The sequence below is a fragment of the Accipiter gentilis genome, chromosome 21 (genome assembly GCF_929443795.1).
Source record: "Accipiter gentilis chromosome 21, bAccGen1.1, whole genome shotgun sequence".
Taxonomy (NCBI): domain Eukaryota; kingdom Metazoa; phylum Chordata; class Aves; order Accipitriformes; family Accipitridae; genus Astur; species Astur gentilis.
The window spans coordinates 27,826,178-27,842,794 of NC_064900.1; positions in this window are offsets into that span (position 1 = coordinate 27,826,178).

Genomic DNA, 16,617 nt, shown 5'->3' on the forward strand with positions numbered 1-16,617 from the left:
GCAGCCTATCCACAGGCACAACAGCTTTCGGGATCTCTGCTTTCCCAGAGACTCAGCATGTCACGGTGCTCGCTCTCGGCAGAAGCTTTTTTCTGAAAAGGCAAACTTACGGCTCCTTCTCCCACAGGGAAGGTGCCAGCCCTGAAAACTAATGCAGTTTTTCACTATCCCTCTGCAGCCTATCCACAGGCACAACAGCTTTGGGGATCTCTGCTTTCCCAGAGACTCAGCATGTCACGGTGCTCGCTCTCGGCAGAAGCTTTTTTCTGAAAAGGCAAACTTACGGCTCCTTCTCCCACAGGGAAGGTGCCAGCCCTGAAAACTAATGCAGTTTTTCACTATCCCTCTGCAGCCTATCCACAGGCACAACAGCTTTTGGGATCTCTGCTTTCCCAGAGACTCAGCATGTCACGGTGCTCGCTCTCGGCAGAAGCTTTTTTCTGAAAAGGCAAACTTACGGCTCCTTCTCCCACAGGGAAGGTGCCAGCCCTGAAAACTAATGCAGTTTTTCACTATCCCTCTGCAGCCTATCCACAGGCACAACAGCTTTCGGGATCTCTGCTTTCCCAGAGACTCAGCATGTCACGGTGCTCGCTCTCGGCAGAAGCTTTTTTCTGAAAAGGCAAACTTACGGCTCCTTCTCCCACAGGGAAGGTGCCAGCCCTGAAAACTAATGCAGTTTTTCACTATCCCTCTGCAGCCTATCCACAGGCACAACAGCTTTGGGGATCTCTGCTTTCCCAGAGACTCAGCATGTCACGGTGCTCGTTCTCGCCAGAGCCTTTTTCTGAAAAGGGAAACTTACGGCTCCTTTTCCCACAAGGAAGGTGCCAGCCCTGAAAGATCTTGCTGGTATTCACTATCCCTCTGCAGCCTATCCACAGGCACAACAGCTTTTGGGATCTCTGCTTTCCCAGAGACTCAGCATGTCACGGTGCTCGCTCTCGGCAGAAGCTTTTTTCTGAAAAGGCAAACTTACGGCTCCTTCTCCCACAGGGAAGGTGCCAGCCCTGAAAACTAATGCGGTTTTTCACTATCCCTCTGCAGCCTATCCACAGGCACAACAGCTTTGGGGATCTCTGCTTTCCCAGAGACTCAGCATGTCACGGTGCTCGCTCTCGGCAGAAGCTTTTTTCTGAAAAGGCAAACTTACGGCTCCTTCTCCCACAGGGAAGGTGCCAGCCCTGAAAACTAATGCAGTTTTTCACTATCCCTCTGCAGCCTATCCACAGGCACAACAGCTTTTGGGATCTCTGCTTCCCCAGAGACTCAGCATGTCACGGTGCTCGCTCTCGCCAGAGCCTTTTTCTGAAAAGGCAAACTTACGGCTCCTTCTCCCACAGGGAAGGTGCCAGCCCTGAAAACTAATGCAGTTTTTCACTATCCCTCTGCAGCCTATCCACAGGCACAACAGCTTTGGGGATCTCTGCTTTCCCAGAGACTCAGCATGTCACGGTGCTCGCTCTCGGCAGAAGCTTTTTTCTGAAAAGGCAAACTTACGGCTCCTTCTCCGACAGGGAAGGTGCCAGCCCTGAAAACTAATGCAGTTTTTCACTATCCCTCTGCAGCCTATCCACAGGCACAACAGCTTTGGGGATCTCTGCTTTCCCAGAGACTCAGCATGTCACGGTGCTCGCTCTCGGCAGAAGCTTTTTTCTGAAAAGGCAAACTTACGGCTCCTTCTCCCACAGGGAAGGTGCCAGCCCTGAAAACTAATGCAGTTTTTCACTATCCCTCTGCAGCCTATCCACAGGCACAACAGCTTTGGGGATCTCTGCTTTCCCAGAGACTCAGCATGTCACGGTGCTCGCTCTCGGCAGAAGCTTTTTTCTGAAAAGGCAAACTTACGGCTCCTTCTCCCACAGGGAAGGTGCCAGCCCTGAAAACTAATGCAGTTTTTCACTATCCCTCTGCAGCCTATCCACAGGCACAACAGCTTTCGGGATCTCTGCTTTCCCAGAGACTCAGCATGTCACGGTGCTCGCTCTCGGCAGAAGCTTTTTTCTGAAAAGGCAAACTTACGGCTCCTTCTCCCACAGGGAAGGTGCCAGCCCTGAAAACTAATGCAGTTTTTCACTATCCCTCTGCAGCCTATCCACAGGCACAACAGCTTTGGGGATCTCTGCTTTCCCAGAGACTCAGCATGTCACGGTGCTCGCTCTCGGCAGAAGCTTTTTTCTGAAAAGGCAAACTTACGGCTCCTTCTCCCACAGGGAAGGTGCCAGCCCTGAAAACTAATGCAGTTTTTCACTATCCCTCTGCAGCCTATCCACAGGCACAACAGCTTTTGGGATCTCTGCTTTCCCAGAGACTCAGCATGTCACGGTGCTCGCTCTCGGCAGAAGCTTTTTTCTGAAAAGGCAAACTTACGGCTCCTTCTCCCACAGGGAAGGTGCCAGCCCTGAAAACTAATGCAGTTTTTCACTATCCCTCTGCAGCCTATCCACAGGCACAACAGCTTTGGGGATCTCTGCTTTCCCAGAGACTCAGCATGTCACGGTGCTCGCTCTCGGCAGAAGCTTTTTTCTGAAAAGGCAAACTTACGGCTCCTTCTCCCACAGGGAAGGTGCCAGCCCTGAAAACTAATGCAGTTTTTCACTATCCCTCTGCAGCCTATCCACAGGCACAACAGCTTTGGGGATCTCTGCTTTCCCAGAGACTCAGCATGTCACGGTGCTCGTTCTCGCCAGAGCCTTTTTCTGAAAAGGGAAACTTACGGCTCCTTTTCCCACAAGGAAGGTGCCAGCCCTGAAAGATCTTGCTGGTATTCACTATCCCTCTGCAGCCTATCCACAGGCACAACAGCTTTTGGGATCTCTGCTTTCCCAGAGACTCAGCATGTCACGGTGCTCGCTCTCGGCAGAAGCTTTTTTCTGAAAAGGCAAACTTACGGCTCCTTCTCCCACAGGGAAGGTGCCAGCCCTGAAAACTAATGCGGTTTTTCACTATCCCTCTGCAGCCTATCCACAGGCACAACAGCTTTGGGGATCTCTGCTTTCCCAGAGACTCAGCATGTCACGGTGCTCGCTCTCGGCAGAAGCTTTTTTCTGAAAAGGCAAACTTACGGCTCCTTCTCCCACAGGGAAGGTGCCAGCCCTGAAAACTAATGCAGTTTTTCACTATCCCTCTGCAGCCTATCCACAGGCACAACAGCTTTGGGGATCTCTGCTTTCCCAGAGACTCAGCATGTCACGGTGCTCGCTCTCGGCAGAAGCTTTTTTCTGAAAAGGCAAACTTACGGCTCCTTCTCCCACAGGGAAGGTGCCAGCCCTGAAAACTAATGCAGTTTTTCACTATCCCTCTGCAGCCTATCCACAGGCACAACAGCTTTGGGGATCTCTGCTTTCCCAGAGACTCAGCATGTCACGGTGCTCACTCTCGCCAGAGCCTTTTTCTGAAAAGGCAAACTTAGGGCTCCTTCTCCCACAAGGAAGGTGCCAGCCCTGAAAGATCTTGCTGGTATTCACTATCCCTCTGCAGCCTATCCACAGGCACAACAGCTTTTGGGATCTCTGCTTTCCCAGAGACTCAGCATGTCACGGTGCTCGCTCTCGGCAGAAGCTTTTTTCTGAAAAGGCAAACTTACGGCTCCTTCTCCCACAGGGAAGGTGCCAGCCCTGAAAACTAATGCAGTTTTTCACTATCCCTCTGCAGCCTATCCACAGGCACAACAGCTTTGGGGATCTCTGCTTTCCCAGAGACTCAGCATGTCACGGTGCTCGCTCTCGGCAGAAGCTTTTTTCTGAAAAGGCAAACTTACGGCTCCTTCTCCCACAGGGAAGGTGCCAGCCCTGAAAACTAATGCAGTTTTTCACTATCCCTCTGCAGCCTATCCACAGGCACAACAGCTTTTGGGATCTCTGCTTTCCCAGAGACTCAGCATGTCACGGTGCTCGCTCTCGGCAGAAGCTTTTTTCTGAAAAGGCAAACTTACGGCTCCTTCTCCCACAGGGAAGGTGCCAGCCCTGATAACTAATGCAGTTTTTCACTATCCCTCTGCAGCCTATCCACAGGCACAACAGCTTTCGGGATCTCTGCTTTCCCAGAGACTCAGCATGTCACGGTGCTCGCTCTCGGCAGAAGCTTTTTTCTGAAAAGGCAAACTTACGGCTCCTTCTCCCACAGGGAAGGTGCCAGCCCTGAAAACTAATGCAGTTTTTCACTATCCCTCTGCAGCCTATCCACAGGCACAACAGCTTTGGGGATCTCTGCTTTCCCAGAGACTCAGCATGTCACGGTGCTCGCTCTCGGCAGAAGCTTTTTTCTGAAAAGGCAAACTTACGGCTCCTTCTCCCACAGGGAAGGTGCCAGCCCTGAAAACTAATGCAGTTTTTCACTATCCCTCTGCAGCCTATCCACAGGCACAACAGCTTTTGGGATCTCTGCTTTCCCAGAGACTCAGCATGTCACGGTGCTCGCTCTCGGCAGAAGCTTTTTTCTGAAAAGGCAAACTTACGGCTCCTTCTCCCACAGGGAAGGTGCCAGCCCTGAAAACTAATGCAGTTTTTCACTATCCCTCTGCAGCCTATCCACAGGCACAACAGCTTTCGGGATCTCTGCTTTCCCAGAGACTCAGCATGTCACGGTGCTCGCTCTCGGCAGAAGCTTTTTTCTGAAAAGGCAAACTTACGGCTCCTTCTCCCACAGGGAAGGTGCCAGCCCTGAAAACTAATGCAGTTTTTCACTATCCCTCTGCAGCCTATCCACAGGCACAACAGCTTTGGGGATCTCTGCTTTCCCAGAGACTCAGCATGTCACGGTGCTCGTTCTCGCCAGAGCCTTTTTCTGAAAAGGGAAACTTACGGCTCCTTTTCCCACAAGGAAGGTGCCAGCCCTGAAAGATCTTGCTGGTATTCACTATCCCTCTGCAGCCTATCCACAGGCACAACAGCTTTTGGGATCTCTGCTTTCCCAGAGACTCAGCATGTCACGGTGCTCGCTCTCGGCAGAAGCTTTTTTCTGAAAAGGCAAACTTACGGCTCCTTCTCCCACAGGGAAGGTGCCAGCCCTGAAAACTAATGCGGTTTTTCACTATCCCTCTGCAGCCTATCCACAGGCACAACAGCTTTGGGGATCTCTGCTTTCCCAGAGACTCAGCATGTCACGGTGCTCGCTCTCGGCAGAAGCTTTTTTCTGAAAAGGCAAACTTACGGCTCCTTCTCCCACAGGGAAGGTGCCAGCCCTGAAAACTAATGCAGTTTTTCACTATCCCTCTGCAGCCTATCCACAGGCACAACAGCTTTTGGGATCTCTGCTTTCCCAGAGACTCAGCATGTCACGGTGCTCGCTCTCGCCAGAGCCTTTTTCTGAAAAGGCAAACTTACGGCTCCTTCTCCCACAGGGAAGGTGCCAGCCCTGAAAACTAATGCAGTTTTTCACTATCCCTCTGCAGCCTATCCACAGGCACAACAGCTTTGGGGATCTCTGCTTTCCCAGAGACTCAGCATGTCACGGTGCTCGCTCTCGGCAGAAGCTTTTTTCTGAAAAGGCAAACTTACGGCTCCTTCTCCCACAGGGAAGGTGCCAGCCCTGAAAACTAATGCAGTTTTTCACTATCCCTCTGCAGCCTATCCACAGGCACAACAGCTTTGGGGATCTCTGCTTTCCCAGAGACTCAGCATGTCACGGTGCTCACTCTCGCCAAAGCTTTTTCTGAGAAGGCAAAAGTGTGGCTCCTTCTCCCACAAGGAAGGTGCTAGCCCTGAAAGATCTTGCTGGTATTCACTATCCCTCTGCAGCCTATCCACAGGCACAACAGCTTTTGGGATCTCTGCTTTCCCAGAGACTCAGCATGTCACGGTGCTCGCTCTCGGCAGAAGCTTTTTTCTGAAAAGGCAAACTTACGGCTCCTTCTCCCACAGGGAAGGTGCCAGCCCTGAAAACTAATGCAGTTTTTCACTATCCCTCTGCAGCCTATCCACAGGCACAACAGCTTTGGGGATCTCTGCTTTCCCAGAGACTCAGCATGTCACGGTGCTCGCTCTCGGCAGAAGCTTTTTTCTGAAAAGGCAAACTTACGGCTCCTTCTCCCACAGGGAAGGTGCCAGCCCTGAAAACTAATGCAGTTTTTCACTATCCCTCTGCAGCCTATCCACAGGCACAACAGCTTTGGGGATCTCTGCTTTCCCAGAGACTCAGCATATCACGGTGCTCGCTCTCGGCAGAAGCTTTTTTCTGAAAAGGCAAACTTACGGCTCCTTCTCCCACAGGGAAGGTGCCAGCCCTGAAAACTAATGCAGTTTTTCACTATCCCTCTGCAGCCTATCCACAGGCACAACAGCTTTGGGGATCTCTGCTTTCCCAGAGACTCAGCATGTCACGGTGCTCGCTCTCGGCAGAAGCTTTTTTCTGAAAAGGCAAACTTACGGCTCCTTCTCCCACAGGGAAGGTGCCAGCCCTGAAAACTAATGCAGTTTTTCACTATCCCTCTGCAGCCTATCCACAGGCACAACAGCTTTGGGGATCTCTGCTTTCCCAGAGACTCAGCATGTCACGGTGCTCGCTCTCGGCAGAAGCTTTTTTCTGAAAAGGCAAACTTACGGCTCCTTCTCCCACAGGGAAGGTGCCAGCCCTGAAAACTAATGCAGTTTTTCACTATCCCTCTGCAGCCTATCCACAGGCACAACAGCTTTGGGGATCTCTGCTTTCCCAGAGACTCAGCATGTCACGGTGCTCGCTCTCGGCAGAAGCTTTTTCTGAGAAGGCAAAAGTGTGGCTCCTTCTCCCACAAGGAAGGTGCTAGCCCTGAAAGATCTTGCTGGTATTCACTATCCCTCTGCAGCCTATCCACAGGCACAACAGCTTTGGGGATCTCTGCTTTCCCAGAGACTCAGCATGTCACGGTGCTCGCTCTCGGCAGAAGCTTTTTTCTGAAAAGGCAAACTTACGGCTCCTTCTCCCACAGGGAAGGTGCCAGCCCTGAAAACTAATGCAGTTTTTCACTATCCCTCTGCAGCCTATCCACAGGCACAACAGCTTTGGGGATCTCTGCTTTCCCAGAGACTCAGCATGTCACGGTGCTCGCTCTCGGCAGAAGCTTTTTTCTGAAAAGGCAAACTTACGGCTCCTTCTCCCACAGGGAAGGTGCCAGCCCTGAAAACTAATGCAGTTTTTCACTATCCCTCTGCAGCCTATCCACAGGCACAACAGCTTTGGGGATCTCTGCTTTCCCAGAGACTCAGCATGTCACGGTGCTCGCTCTCGGCAGAAGCTTTTTTCTGAAAAGGCAAACTTACGGCTCCTTCTCCGAAAGGGAAGGTGCCAGCCCTGAAAACTAATGCAGTTTTTCACTATCCCTCTGCAGCCTATCCACAGGCACAACAGCTTTGGGGATCTCTGCTTTCCCAGAGACTCAGCATGTCACGGTGCTCGCTCTCGGCAGAAGCTTTTTTCTGAAAAGGCAAACTTACGGCTCCTTCTCCCACAGGGAAGGTGCCAGCCCTGAAAACTAATGCAGTTTTTCACTATCCCTCTGCAGCCTATCCACAGGCACAACAGCTTTGGGGATCTCTGCTTTCCCAGAGACTCAGCATGTCACGGTGCTCGCTCTCGGCAGAAGCTTTTTTCTGAAAAGGCAAACTTACGGCTCCTTCTCCCACAGGGAAGGTGCCAGCCCTGAAAACTAATGCAGTTTTTCACTATCCCTCTGCAGCCTATCCACAGGCACAACAGCTTTTGGGATCTCTGCTTTCCCAGAGACTCAGCATGTCACGGTGCTCGCTCTCGGCAGAAGCTTTTTTCTGAAAAGGCAAACTTACGGCTCCTTCTCCCACAGGGAAGGTGCCAGCCCTGAAAACTAATGCAGTTTTTCACTATCCCTCTGCAGCCTATCCACAGGCACAACAGCTTTGGGGATCTCTGCTTTCCCAGAGACTCAGCATGTCACGGTGCTCGCTCTCGGCAGAAGCTTTTTTCTGAAAAGGCAAACTTACGGCTCCTTCTCCCACAGGGAAGGTGCCAGCCCTGAAAACTAATGCAGTTTTTCACTATCCCTCTGCAGCCTATCCACAGGCACAACAGCTTTGGGGATCTCTGCTTTCCCAGAGACTCAGCATGTCACGGTGCTCGTTCTCGCCAGAGCCTTTTTCTGAAAAGGGAAACTTACGGCTCCTTTGCCCACAAGGAAGGTGCCAGCCCTGAAAGATCTTGCTGGTATTCACTATCCCTCTGCAGCCTATCCACAGGCACAACAGCTTTGGGGATCTCTGCTTTCCCAGAGACTCAGCATGTCACGGTGCTCGCTCTCGGCAGAAGCTTTTTTCTGAAAAGGCAAACTTACGGCTCCTTCTCCCACAGGGAAGGTGCCAGCCCTGAAAACTAATGCAGTTTTTCACTATCCCTCTGCAGCCTATCCACAGGCACAACAGCTTTTGGGATCTCTGCTTTCCCAGAGACTCAGCATGTCACGGTGCTCGCTCTCGCCAGAGCCTTTTTCTGAAAAGGCAAACTTACGGCTCCTTCTCCCACAGGGAAGGTGCCAGCCCTGAAAACTAATGCAGTTTTTCACTATCCCTCTGCAGCCTATCCACAGGCACAACAGCTTTGGGGATCTCTGCTTTCCCAGAGACTCAGCATGTCACGGTGCTCGCTCTCGGCAGAAGCTTTTTTCTGAAAAGGCAAACTTACGGCTCCTTCTCCCACAGGGAAGGTGCCAGCCCTGAAAACTAATGCAGTTTTTCACTATCCCTCTGCAGCCTATCCACAGGCACAACAGCTTTGGGGATCTCTGCTTTCCCAGAGACTCAGCATGTCACGGTGCTCGCTCTCGGCAGAAGCTTTTTTCTGAAAAGGCAAACTTACGGCTCCTTCTCCCACAGGGAAGGTGCCAGCCCTGAAAACTAATGCAGTTTTTCACTATCCCTCTGCAGCCTATCCACAGGCACAACAGCTTTGGGGATCTCTGCTTTCCCAGAGACTCAGCATGTCACGGTGCTCACTCTCGCCAGAGCCTTTTTCTGAAAAGGCAAACTTACGGCTCCTTCTCCCACAAGGAAGGTGCCAGCCCTGAAAGATCTTGCTGGTATTCACTATCCCTCTGCAGCCTATCCACAGGCACAACAGCTCTTGGGATCTCTGCTTTCCCAGAGACTCAGCATGTCACGGTGCTCGCTCTCGGCAGAAGCTTTTTTCTGAAAAGGCAAACTTACGGCTCCTTCTCCCACAGGGAAGGTGCCAGCCCTGAAAACTAATGCAGTTTTTCACTATCCCTCTGCAGCCTATCCACAGGCACAACAGCTTTGGGGATCTCTGCTTTCCCAGAGACTCAGCATGTCACGGTGCTCGCTCTCGGCAGAAGCTTTTTTCTGAAAAGGCAAACTTACGGCTCCTTCTCCCACAGGGAAGGTGCCAGCCCTGAAAACTAATGCAGTTTTTCACTATCCCTCTGCAGCCTATCCACAGGCACAACAGCTTTTGGGATCTCTGCTTTCCCAGAGACTCAGCATGTCACGGTGCTCGCTCTCGGCAGAAGCTTTTTTCTGAAAAGGCAAACTTACGGCTCCTTCTCCCACAGGGAAGGTGCCAGCCCTGAAAACTAATGCAGTTTTTCACTATCCCTCTGCAGCCTATCCACAGGCACAACAGCTTTCGGGATCTCTGCTTTCCCAGAGACTCAGCATGTCACGGTGCTCGCTCTCGGCAGAAGCTTTTTTCTGAAAAGGCAAACTTACGGCTCCTTCTCCCACAGGGAAGGTGCCAGCCCTGAAAACTAATGCAGTTTTTCACTATCCCTCTGCAGCCTATCCACAGGCACAACAGCTTTGGGGATCTCTGCTTTCCCAGAGACTCAGCATGTCACGGTGCTCGCTCTCGGCAGAAGCTTTTTTCTGAAAAGGCAAACTTACGGCTCCTTCTCCCACAGGGAAGGTGCCAGCCCTGAAAACTAATGCAGTTTTTCACTATCCCTCTGCAGCCTATCCACAGGCACAACAGCTTTTGGTATCTCTGCTTTCCCAGAGACTCAGCATGTCACGGTGCTCGCTCTCGGCAGAAGCTTTTTTCTGAAAAGGCAAACTTACGGCTCCTTCTCCCACAGGGAAGGTGCCAGCCCTGAAAACTAATGCAGTTTTTCACTATCCCTCTGCAGCCTATCCACAGGCACAACAGCTTTCGGGATCTCTGCTTTCCCAGAGACTCAGCATGTCACGGTGCTCGCTCTCGGCAGAAGCTTTTTTCTGAAAAGGCAAACTTACGGCTCCTTCTCCCACAGGGAAGGTGCCAGCCCTGAAAACTAATGCAGTTTTTCACTATCCCTCTGCAGCCTATCCACAGGCACAACAGCTTTGGGGATCTCTGCTTTCCCAGAGACTCAGCATGTCACGGTGCTCGTTCTCGCCAGAGCCTTTTTCTGAAAAGGGAAACTTACGGCTCCTTTTCCCACAAGGAAGGTGCCAGCCCTGAAAGATCTTGCTGGTATTCACTATCCCTCTGCAGCCTATCCACAGGCACAACAGCTTTTGGGATCTCTGCTTTCCCAGAGACTCAGCATGTCACGGTGCTCGCTCTCGGCAGAAGCTTTTTTCTGAAAAGGCAAACTTACGGCTCCTTCTCCCACAGGGAAGGTGCCAGCCCTGAAAACTAATGCGGTTTTTCACTATCCCTCTGCAGCCTATCCACAGGCACAACAGCTTTGGGGATCTCTGCTTTCCCAGAGACTCAGCATGTCACGGTGCTCGCTCTCGGCAGAAGCTTTTTTCTGAAAAGGCAAACTTACGGCTCCTTCTCCCACAGGGAAGGTGCCAGCCCTGAAAACTAATGCAGTTTTTCACTATCCCTCTGCAGCCTATCCACAGGCACAACAGCTTTTGGGATCTCTGCTTTCCCAGAGACTCAGCATGTCACGGTGCTCGCTCTCGCCAGAGCCTTTTTCTGAAAAGGCAAACTTACGGCTCCTTCTCCCACAGGGAAGGTGCCAGCCCTGAAAACTAATGCAGTTTTTCACTATCCCTCTGCAGCCTATCCACAGGCACAACAGCTTTGGGGATCTCTGCTTTCCCAGAGACTCAGCATGTCACGGTGCTCGCTCTCGGCAGAAGCTTTTTTCTGAAAAGGCAAACTTACGGCTCCTTCTCCCACAGGGAAGGTGCCAGCCCTGAAAACTAATGCAGTTTTTCACTATCCCTCTGCAGCCTATCCACAGGCACAACAGCTTTGGGGATCTCTGCTTTCCCAGAGACTCAGCATGTCACGGTGCTCACTCTCGCCAAAGCTTTTTCTGAGAAGGCAAAAGTGTGGCTCCTTCTCCCACAAGGAAGGTGCTAGCGCTGAAAGATCTTGCTGGTATTCACTATCCCTCTGCAGCCTATCCACAGGCACAACAGCTTTTGGGATCTCTGCTTTCCCAGAGACTCAGCATGTCACGGTGCTCGCTCTCGGCAGAAGCTTTTTTCTGAAAAGGCAAACTTACGGCTCCTTCTCCCACAGGGAAGGTGCCAGCCCTGAAAACTAATGCAGTTTTTCACTATCCCTCTGCAGCCTATCCACAGGCACAACAGCTTTGGGGATCTCTGCTTTCCCAGAGACTCAGCATGTCACGGTGCTCGCTCTCGGCAGAAGCTTTTTTCTGAAAAGGCAAACTTACGGCTCCTTCTCCCACAGGGAAGGTGCCAGCCCTGAAAACTAATGCAGTTTTTCACTATCCCTCTGCAGCCTATCCACAGGCACAACAGCTTTGGGGATCTCTGCTTTCCCAGAGACTCAGCATATCACGGTGCTCGCTCTCGGCAGAAGCTTTTTTCTGAAAAGGCAAACTTACGGCTCCTTCTCCCACAGGGAAGGTGCCAGCCCTGAAAACTAATGCAGTTTTTCACTATCCCTCTGCAGCCTATCCACAGGCACAACAGCTTTGGGGATCTCTGCTTTCCCAGAGACTCAGCATGTCACGGTGCTCGCTCTCGGCAGAAGCTTTTTTCTGAAAAGGCAAACTTACGGCTCCTTCTCCCACAGGGAAGGTGCCAGCCCTGAAAACTAATGCAGTTTTTCACTATCCCTCTGCAGCCTATCCACAGGCACAACAGCTTTGGGGATCTCTGCTTTCCCAGAGACTCAGCATATCACGGTGCTCGCTCTCGGCAGAAGCTTTTTTCTGAAAAGGCAAACTTACGGCTCCTTCTCCCACAGGGAAGGTGCCAGCCCTGAAAACTAATGCAGTTTTTCACTATCCCTCTGCAGCCTATCCACAGGCACAACAGCTTTGGGGATCTCTGCTTTCCCAGAGACTCAGCATGTCACGGTGCTCGCTCTCGGCAGAAGCTTTTTTCTGAAAAGGCAAACTTACGGCTCCTTCTCCCACAGGGAAGGTGCCAGCCCTGAAAACTAATGCAGTTTTTCACTATCCCTCTGCAGCCTATCCACAGGCACAACAGCTTTGGGGATCTCTGCTTTCCCAGAGACTCAGCATGTCACGGTGCTCGCTCTCGGCAGAAGCTTTTTTCTGAAAAGGCAAACTTACGGCTCCTTCTCCCACAGGGAAGGTGCCAGCCCTGAAAACTAATGCAGTTTTTCACTATCCCTCTGCAGCCTATCCACAGGCACAACAGCTTTGGGGATCTCTGCTTTCCCAGAGACTCAGCATGTCACGGTGCTCGCTCTCGGCAGAAGCTTTTTCTGAGAAGGCAAAAGTGTGGCTCCTTCTCCCACAAGGAAGGTGCTAGCCCTGAAAGATCTTGCTGGTATTCACTATCCCTCTGCAGCCTATCCACAGGCACAACAGCTTTGGGGATCTCTGCTTTCCCAGAGACTCAGCATGTCACGGTGCTCGCTCTCGGCAGAAGCTTTTTTCTGAAAAGGCAAACTTACGGCTCCTTCTCCCACAGGGAAGGTGCCAGCCCTGAAAACTAATGCAGTTTTTCACTATCCCTCTGCAGCCTATCCACAGGCACAACAGCTTTGGGGATCTCTGCTTTCCCAGAGACTCAGCATGTCACGGTGCTCGTTCTCGCCAGAGCCTTTTTCTGAAAAGGCAAACTTAGGGCTCCTTCTCCCACAAGGAAGGTGCCAGCCCTGAAAGATCTTGCTGGTATTCACTATCCCTCTGCAGCCTATCCACAGGCACAACAGCTTTGGGGATCTCTGCTTTCCCAGAGACTCAGCATGTCACGGTGCTCGCTCTCGGCAGAAGCTTTTTTCTGAAAAGGCAAACTTACGGCTCCTTCTCCGAAAGGGAAGGTGCCAGCCCTGAAAACTAATGCAGTTTTTCACTATCCCTCTGCAGCCTATCCACAGGCACAACAGCTTTGGGGATCTCTGCTTTCCCAGAGACTCAGCATGTCACGGTGCTCGCTCTCGGCAGAAGCTTTTTTCTGAAAAGGCAAACTTACGGCTCCTTCTCCCACAGGGAAGGTGCCAGCCCTGAAAACTAATGCAGTTTTTCACTATCCCTCTGCAGCCTATCCACAGGCACAACAGCTTTGGGGATCTCTGCTTTCCCAGAGACTCAGCATGTCACGGTGCTCGCTCTCGGCAGAAGCTTTTTTCTGAAAAGGCAAACTTACGGCTCCTTCTCCCACAGGGAAGGTGCCAGCCCTGAAAACTAATGCAGTTTTTCACTATCCCTCTGCAGCCTATCCACAGGCACAACAGCTTTTGGGATCTCTGCTTTCCCAGAGACTCAGCATGTCACGGTGCTCGCTCTCGGCAGAAGCTTTTTTCTGAAAAGGCAAACTTACGGCTCCTTCTCCCACAGGGAAGGTGCCAGCCCTGAAAACTAATGCAGTTTTTCACTATCCCTCTGCAGCCTATCCACAGGCACAACAGCTTTGGGGATCTCTGCTTTCCCAGAGACTCAGCATGTCACGGTGCTCGCTCTCGGCAGAAGCTTTTTTCTGAAAAGGCAAACTTACGGCTCCTTCTCCCACAGGGAAGGTGCCAGCCCTGAAAACTAATGCAGTTTTTCACTATCCCTCTGCAGCCTATCCACAGGCACAACAGCTTTGGGGATCTCTGCTTTCCCAGAGACTCAGCATGTCACGGTGCTCGTTCTCGCCAGAGCCTTTTTCTGAAAAGGGAAACTTACGGCTCCTTTTCCCACAAGGAAGGTGCCAGCCCTGAAAGATCTTGCTGGTATTCACTATCCCTCTGCAGCCTATCCACAGGCACAACAGCTTTTGGGATCTCTGCTTTCCCAGAGACTCAGCATGTCACGGTGCTCGCTCTCGGCAGAAGCTTTTTTCTGAAAAGGCAAACTTACGGCTCCTTCTCCCACAGGGAAGGTGCCAGCCCTGAAAACTAATGCGGTTTTTCACTATCCCTCTGCAGCCTATCCACAGGCACAACAGCTTTGGGGATCTCTGCTTTCCCAGAGACTCAGCATGTCACGGTGCTCGCTCTCGGCAGAAGCTTTTTTCTGAAAAGGCAAACTTACGGCTCCTTCTCCCACAGGGAAGGTGCCAGCCCTGAAAACTAATGCAGTTTTTCACTATCCCTCTGCAGCCTATCCACAGGCACAACAGCTTTTGGGATCTCTGCTTTCCCAGAGACTCAGCATGTCACGGTGCTCGCTCTCGCCAGAGCCTTTTTCTGAAAAGGCAAACTTACGGCTCCTTCTCCCACAGGGAAGGTGCCAGCCCTGAAAACTAATGCAGTTTTTCACTATCCCTCTGCAGCCTATCCACAGGCACAACAGCTTTGGGGATCTCTGCTTTCCCAGAGACTCAGCATGTCACGGTGCTCGCTCTCGGCAGAAGCTTTTTTCTGAAAAGGCAAACTTACGGCTCCTTCTCCCACAGGGAAGGTGCCAGCCCTGAAAACTAATGCAGTTTTTCACTATCCCTCTGCAGCCTATCCACAGGCACAACAGCTTTGGGGATCTCTGCTTTCCCAGAGACTCAGCATGTCACGGTGCTCGCTCTCGGCAGAAGCTTTTTTCTGAAAAGGCAAACTTACGGCTCCTTCTCCCACAGGGAAGGTGCCAGCCCTGAAAACTAATGCAGTTTTTCACTATCCCTCTGCAGCCTATCCACAGGCACAACAGCTTTGGGGATCTCTGCTTTCCCAGAGACTCAGCATGTCACGGTGCTCACTCTCGCCAGAGCCTTTTTCTGAAAAGGCAAACTTAGGGCTCCTTCTCCCACAAGGAAGGTGCCAGCCCTGAAAGATCTTGCTGGTATTCACTATCCCTCTGCAGCCTATCCACAGGCACAACAGCTTTTGGGATCTCTGCTTTCCCAGAGACTCAGCATGTCACGGTGCTCGCTCTCGGCAGAAGCTTTTTTCTGAAAAGGCAAACTTACGGCTCCTTCTCCCACAGGGAAGGTGCCAGCCCTGAAAACTAATGCAGTTTTTCACTATCCCTCTGCAGCCTATCCACAGGCACAACAGCTTTGGGGATCTCTGCTTTCCCAGAGACTCAGCATGTCACGGTGCTCGCTCTCGGCAGAAGCTTTTTTCTGAAAAGGCAAACTTACGGCTCCTTCTCCCACAGGGAAGGTGCCAGCCCTGAAAACTAATGCAGTTTTTCACTATCCCTCTGCAGCCTATCCACAGGCACAACAGCTTTTGGGATCTCTGCTTTCCCAGAGACTCAGCATGTCACGGTGCTCGCTCTCGGCAGAAGCTTTTTTCTGAAAAGGCAAACTTACGGCTCCTTCTCCCACAGGGAAGGTGCCAGCCCTGAAAACTAATGCAGTTTTTCACTATCCCTCTGCAGCCTATCCACAGGCACAACAGCTTTGGGGATCTCTGCTTTCCCAGAGACTCAGCATGTCACGGTGCTCGCTCTCGGCAGAAGCTTTTTTCTGAAAAGGCAAACTTACGGCTCCTTCTCCCACAGGGAAGGTGCCAGCCCTGAAAACTAATGCAGTTTTTCACTATCCCTCTGCAGCCTATCCACAGGCACAACAGCTTTCGGGATCTCTGCTTTCCCAGAGACTCAGCATGTCACGGTGCTCGCTCTCGGCAGAAGCTTTTTTCTGAAAAGGCAAACTTACGGCTCCTTCTCCCACAGGGAAGGTGCCAGCCCTGAAAACTAATGCAGTTTTTCACTATCCCTCTGCAGCCTATCCACAGGCACAACAGCTTTTGGTATCTCTGCTTTCCCAGAGACTCAGCATGTCACGGTGCTCGCTCTCGGCAGAAGCTTTTTTCTGAAAAGGCAAACTTACGGCTCCTTCTCCCACAGGGAAGGTGCCAGCCCTGAAAACTAATGCAGTTTTTCACTATCCCTCTGCAGCCTATCCACAGGCACAACAGCTTTCGGGATCTCTGCTTTCCCAGAGACTCAGCATGTCACGGTGCTCGCTCTCGGCAGAAGCTTTTTTCTGAAAAGGCAAACTTACGGCTCCTTCTCCCACAGGGAAGGTGCCAGCCCTGAAAACTAATGCAGTTTTTCACTATCCCTCTGCAGCCTATCCACAGGCACAACAGCTTTGGGGATCTCTGCTTTCCCAGAGACTCAGCATGTCACGGTGCTCGTTCTCGCCAGAGCCTTTTTCTGAAAAGGGAAACTTACGGCTCCTTTTCCCACAAGGAAGGTGCCAGCCCTGAAAGATCTTGCTGGTATTCACTATCCCTCTGCAGCCTATCCACAGGCACAACAGCTTTGGGGATCTCTGCTTTCCCAGAGACTCAGCATGTCACGGTGCTCGCTCTCGGCAGAAGCTTTTTTCTGAAAAGGCAAACTTA